The sequence below is a fragment of the Psammomys obesus genome, unplaced genomic scaffold (assembly GCF_907164565.1).
Source record: "Psammomys obesus unplaced genomic scaffold, mPsaObe1.curated_primary_1811, whole genome shotgun sequence".
Lineage (NCBI taxonomy): Eukaryota > Metazoa > Chordata > Mammalia > Rodentia > Muridae > Psammomys > Psammomys obesus.
In genome coordinates, this window is record NW_026596131.1 from 7705910 (window position 1) to 7712270 (window position 6361).

Sequence of the window (6361 nt, forward strand, 5' to 3'; positions counted from 1 at the left end):
CCTCCCACCACCCCCATCCCCGAGAGAGGATCAGCCTTGTTAGGCCACAGAGGAGGATACTGCAGCCAGTTCTGAAGATAACTGATAAGCTAGGGTCAGATGGAAGGGGAATAAGACTTCCCTTCTGAGTGGACTTGGAAAGGGGCAGGAAGGAGATGAGGCAGGGAGCGTGGGATTGGGAGAGAATGAGGGAGGGGGCTATGGCTGGAATACAAAGTAAATAACCTGTGATTAATATAAGAAAATAAAAATTATAAAAAAGAAAAAAAGATATACAGTCCTCAATTTGCCATTATAAATTGACTAATAATACCTCCTTTGTTATAACAATTTATCTGTATACCTTTATTTACACTTTTATTTTTGCTTCTGTTTTTTATTTCCTGTGTGTGATTTTGAAAAAGCAGAGTGCAATGTTTTATGCGTGTTCATATTTTATAAACAGGTGGAGAGTTTGACTACATCGTCTTTGTTAGCACTGAAGCAAAACAGGGAATATTTAATTCGACATTTTCTCCTCTGTTATGAAGCATAATAACCGTTTACCCTTAGAAAGTGTAACTACATGAACTGAGTTCCTTTAAGAGATGACCAACTCATCAGTTGTCCCATACTCTGTGGATACAAAGTGAAGCAATGTTTTGAGAATGTGTGTTTGTGGTTGTGTATTGGGAGAACTGGTGTGTTAATGTGGCTTGCCATCCATCTTTCCATGTGGCACGTAGAAGCTGACTTGTTGAAATTTTGGAGGCTTTTATTTACAGAGAAAACATAGAGCGTGTGCGGCTCAGGGTCCTATCAGTCCACACGTTCAAAGGAATCACATCTGGAAAGAGAGGGCTTAACTCAGAACATTTATGGATAATCTAATCCACAAGGAGATCAAAATTGCCTTGCTCCTGTGAATTAAAAAAAAAAAAACTAAGGAATTTAATTATTTACGGATTATTCATGAATATTTTGATAGTGGCTCAAGGCTGGAGTTGGAAAAGGGACAACCACATATTGTTGACAATCAGTGTTTTGTTGAAGAAAAAAATATGGAATATTTCAGTCACAGGATAACACTCCATATTTCCAGAGTGTTTAAAAAAAAAAAAAGAGGTGTTACTATAGACAAGTGAACCTTGGGTGGAAACAGAAATAAAAACAGACCCTCTGAGAAAGAAATGGGATATGGAATAGTGCTGGGAAGAAATGACCGCTTCGACGTGTGCTGCTTAGTTATAATAGACAGATTATAAGTTACATTTTGTGAGAAACACATGGCCGTGTGCTAAACATCCATATGCCAAAGCTAATAAACCTGGATCCCGCTGATGGGCCTTGCACAACTGATTTTACTTAGTGGTTGGAAAGGCCCTAGGACGCCAGTGAAGACATATATGAGTCATACATGCGCAAACATATATGCACACAAATATCACCAGCATACATGGGGTGTAAAAGAAATGAGAATGTCCAGGACTGAAGTCTAGATATAAGTGAATGACCTAGATGTGAGAAATGAGGAGAACATGATGAGCTACTGTCGTTCTATAGCTTTGACAGGTAAGGAAAAGAATGTCAGTTTGAGAACAGGCATTCAGGAAGACATCTCTGAGGAACTAACATTTCTACTGATGAACAAGTAAGTGGGAAGTCACGTAGTGCAAGCTTTAAGAATGGAGTTTCAATCAGCAACAGGAAGTGGGAAGCCTGGAGTCCAGACAGAGCTTCACAAGGAGAAGAAATAAAATAAATTCACCACAGTAACAACACAATTCTGGAGAATAGAACCACAAACAATTAAACAAGGACTTGGATAGCTAAGTGGGAAACTGTTTCTGTTTGCACTTCAAGAATACAGACTTTCTTCCACTGTATGGTTTTGGCTTCTTTGTCAAAAATCAAGTATTTGTTGGTATGTGGGTTCATTTCAATTTCTTTGACCCACCATTCTGTTTCTCTGCCAGCACCAGGCATGTTGTTCTATAGCACAGCTTGAGAGGGGGGGTGGAGCTACCTCCAGAAGCTCTTTTATTGTACAGGATTGTTTTAGCAATTCTGGGTTTTGTTTTCCATATGAAATTGAGAATTGTTCTTTCAAGTTCGGTGAGGAATTTTGTTGGTATTTTGATGGAAATTGCATTGAATCTGTAGATTGCTTTTGGCAGGATGGCCATTTTCACTATGTTAATCCTATGGATCCATGAGTGTGGGAGATCTTTCCATCTTCTGATATCTTCTTCTATTTCTTTCTTCAGAGACTTGAGGTTTTTTTTCAAGCAAGTCTTTCACTAAAACCTATACTCCTAAAGAAACTAAACAAGAAGGAGGACTCTGGGTAAGATGTTCAGTCCTCATTTAGAAAGGCAAATGGGATAGACATTGAAAGAGGGAGAAACAGGGACTAGAACAGGAGCAAACCACAGAGGCCCTCTGAAAAACTGTACCTAGCAGGGTATCTCTCTTCTCTGAAAACTCAGATGCTGGTATTAAGAAATGCAGGGTATCAAAGCAGATGCTGAGTTTCACAGCCAAACTTTGGGCAGAGTGCATGGAACCTTGTGAAAGAAAGAGCTAGAAAGACCTGGAGGGAACAGGAGCTCCAGAAAGAGATCACAGAACCAAAAAAATCTGGGCACAGGGGCCTTTGCAAAGATTGATACTCCAACCAAGTACCATGCATGGAGATAACCTAGACCCCTTGCTTAGATGTAGTCCATGACAGCTCTGTCTCCAAGTGGTTTTCCTAGTGTTTCCCAAGAGAAACAGCGGCTGTCTCTGAAATGAACTCAATGACTGGCTCTTTGATCATCTCCTCCATGAGGGTAGTACAGCTGTACCAGGCCACAGAGGAAGACAATGCAGCCAGTCCTGATGAGACCTGATAGGCTAGGGTCAGATGGAAGGGGAGGAGGACCCCCACCTCTATCAGTAGACAGAGGGAGGGGTATGGGAGGCAAGGGACGGAGGGTGAGATTGGGAGGGGACCAGGGACAGTGCTACAGCTGGGATACAAAGTGAATAAACTGTAATAATAAAAAATAAAAAATAAAAAATAAAAAAATAAAAAAAAAACTTCAAAAACTATAGTAAATAATGAGTCAAATGTTAAAACTCAAAAATTTCCAAAATATTTATTCTCATTACAAATATATGATTTTATGTTTGAAAAAAAAAAGAATAAAGACTTGAGCATGATTGACTTGAGGACACATGGGGGAAAGGCCAGGCTTGGTGATATATATTGTTAAGCCCTGCCTTAAAGAGCTGGAGACAGCCTGAGTGTTATCCTGCTGAAGATGTACCTCAGAAGCTGCTGAGTCACGGCAAAAAGCCCTTCAGTCAGCGTGTGTGAAAGCTGTGTGCCAGCATCACTCCCGGGACAATCCTGACCATCCTCACCAGGCGCTCCAGGGGCAAGAGAATGGTTTTCCTGAAGAAGCTGGGCAGCGACTTGCTAATTGTGATGGGAACTCTTGCCCTCAACAGAGTTCCTCTGCGCAGAACAAAACGGAAGTTTGTCATCACCACCTCTACAAAAGTTGTTATCAGCCCAGGATAAAATCCCCAAACACCTGACTGATCCTTACCTCAAGAAGAAGCAGTTGAGAAAGCCCAGACACTATGAGGGTGAGAGCTTTGACACAGAGAAGGAGAAATAGGAGATTGCAGAGCAGCGCAAGGCTGATCAGAAAACTGTAGACTCACAGGTTTTGCCAAACGTCAAAACTGTCCATCCGCTGCAGGGCTGCCTTCAATCTCAGTTTTCCCTGACAAACGGGATGTATTCTCACAAACTGGCATTCTAAATTGGTAACAACTTAATTAAAGAACTTCATAATTTAAAAAAGAAAAAAAAAAAGCTGGAGACACATGGCTCATAGTGGATCTCTGGCTAACCAGCTGAGCCTCCTTGGTGACCTCCAGGCTAGTGAGAGACCTTGTCTGAAGAACAAAATTAAAGTTCTGGGGATTGGCGCATAAGGTAACCCTCAGTTATATACACACACACAAACGCACACACTCGTGGACGGTAGTGGAGAGAGCAGGAGAAACCTATATTTGGGGAGGTTTTGGAGACCAAGCTAAGGATTATATCTGCAAACTCAGCTAAAGCAGAAAATTGAGAATCTAACAGTGGCCTGGGCTATATAGGGAAACTTGGAAAATGAAACAGCAACAATAAATGAAAACTGGCTGTTCTAAGTCATCCAGCAAGATAAAACAGTGGTTGGAATCTTGAAGAAGTAACTGGAGGTGAAGGGAAGTTACTAGGCTTGGTAGAGAGTTTTCCAGGTAGAGATACCTGTTTGGAATGTGGAGAAGGAGAAACAAAGGGGAAACAAGACAGGCTCAACCATGTTGCAGTGACTCCTCCTTCCTGATGAGCCTGTCTTTGATGTTGTGCACAGTGCTAGCTGTCAATTAAAAGTTCGAACGAAGCTTTTTCTGTATATGTAAATGTATAATAAATACAGTTACAAAAGAGAAGGTTGGTTTTATTTTCCTTTCCCTAAATGCTTTGTATGACTTATCTTGCATGGCTTTGGGGGGCTAGATTATATCACTGCCAGGATTTAATATGGAAAGAAAGTAAAGTTTAAATAATTCAGTTAAGGGCTGTGCTCAAAAGTAACGATGAAAATGAAGTTCCCCTGGGACTACCAGGGGTAGTTTCTCTAACCCCGTCAGAGTTTAGGCTTTTACACTTTTTGTTGAAATGAGAAAAATGGAACTTACTAACATCTCTCTCGGAAACTATACACAAGTTGTTTCTGTTTAGTGGTCTTCCTACTGCTGAAGGGTGTTGGATCTCTGGCTCCTGGTTTATTAATAGGCATCATTTCTTCTATGGTTCCCACATGTCGGACACTCTTCTGGCCATTTTATACTTATTAAAATAATGTGATTGTTACAAGATCTCTGAGATACATACAAGTATGATTACTGTTTTATACTGAGGAAATGGAAAGCAGAGATCTTTATCCTAATAGACTTGATTCTAAAGGCAGTTATTCTAACCTCAGAGTTACTGGAACATCCAATTAGCACATGGAACTGATTAACTTCAGATAAGTCCAAATAAAAATAATGCTGAGATGTTAATATACATGTCAGAATAGACAAATGTAGATGACTGACCAAACCAAGTGTGACAAGGACAAGGCAAAATAAGAACTCCCAGGTTCCCCTCTGCTCTCTGTCCACATCCGCTCCAGGTTGATCTTCCTGTACACTATCTTCCAAGGAACTAACTGTTTATATGTGCTTGTATGTGGGACTATCCACCAGGTCCTGGGCAACCTAGCAGTGGCCACATCTTCAAAGAAAAGTGACTATCCCTCAGCACCTTTCAACTGCCAATAGCTCAACAGCTGTGGTTGTATAGATGGAGCCTTTAGGACCTCTCTCTCCCACTTCCATGCTGAGATTTTTTAAGTTGCTTTACTTGCTCAGGTAAGTACAGTTGAGATGAGTTCAAGAGTGACAACCACGTCACAGCACTACTCCCCCAACCTCAATCCTTTGGCTCTTTGTGTTGTTTTTTTTTGTTTGTTTGTTTGTTTGTTTGTTTTTTTCACATCCTCTTCTGTGATGTTTCCTGAGCCTTGTGGCAAGATGTGGAGGGAAGGGCTAAAGCAGATGTTTCTTCTTTAGCTGGTCAATCAGGGTACAGCTCACAGCAACTAGTACAGTCACCAATACAGTTGGCTTTCTTCTGACCTCATTTCCTGCTGAGGCCTCTTCTCCATTTCTCTACACTAACTGAGCCATTGTCATGATACAGGAGTGCTTTCTGTCATTTGGGCATGAGGTATCCAGACACGTAAGTTCTTTTCCTGAGACTTTCCCCAAATTAGCTAGGTGTCTATTATTTTTATTTATGCTTTCTGTTTAGGTATCTTATTCTTTTTTTTTTTTTAGTGTTTTCTGACACATGATCTGAGTGGTCCATACAACCATGCAAATATTTAATGCTAACAGTTACTAAACCATATTTCATTTGCTACTATAATTCTCTGGTTCTCCTTTCTTCTCCCATAGTTTTGTATCTCTTGAAAACAGACAATGTGGAAACATGATGTGAGTATTACATTTTGCACATAATCATGCTTCTAGGATGTTTTGCATGGTTGGGACTTGGTGGAAGAACATTTTTTGAGTAAATAAATTAACTGATTTTCATTTTATAGACTATGCAATGAATAAGTCTCCCCAATTAAAATATAATGTGATTCAATGGGTTTGAGAGACAGCTGAGTAGTTTCAGACACTCACTGCTCCTTCACAGGACGTGAGATCACTTCCCAGAAAGCCTCATCCAGTGACATTCAACTGTCAGTGAATCTCACCAAGAACCTCTGCACATGCA

At 40.5% G+C, this 6361-nt stretch overlaps 1 pseudogene; it reads left to right on the top strand.

Moving 5' to 3' along the window:
- Window positions 1-1517: 1517 nt before the first annotated feature.
- LOC129665651 (60S ribosomal protein L6-like) lies at window positions 1518-3797 on the top strand (annotated as a pseudogene).
- The last annotated feature ends 2564 nt before the right edge of the window (window positions 3798-6361 follow it).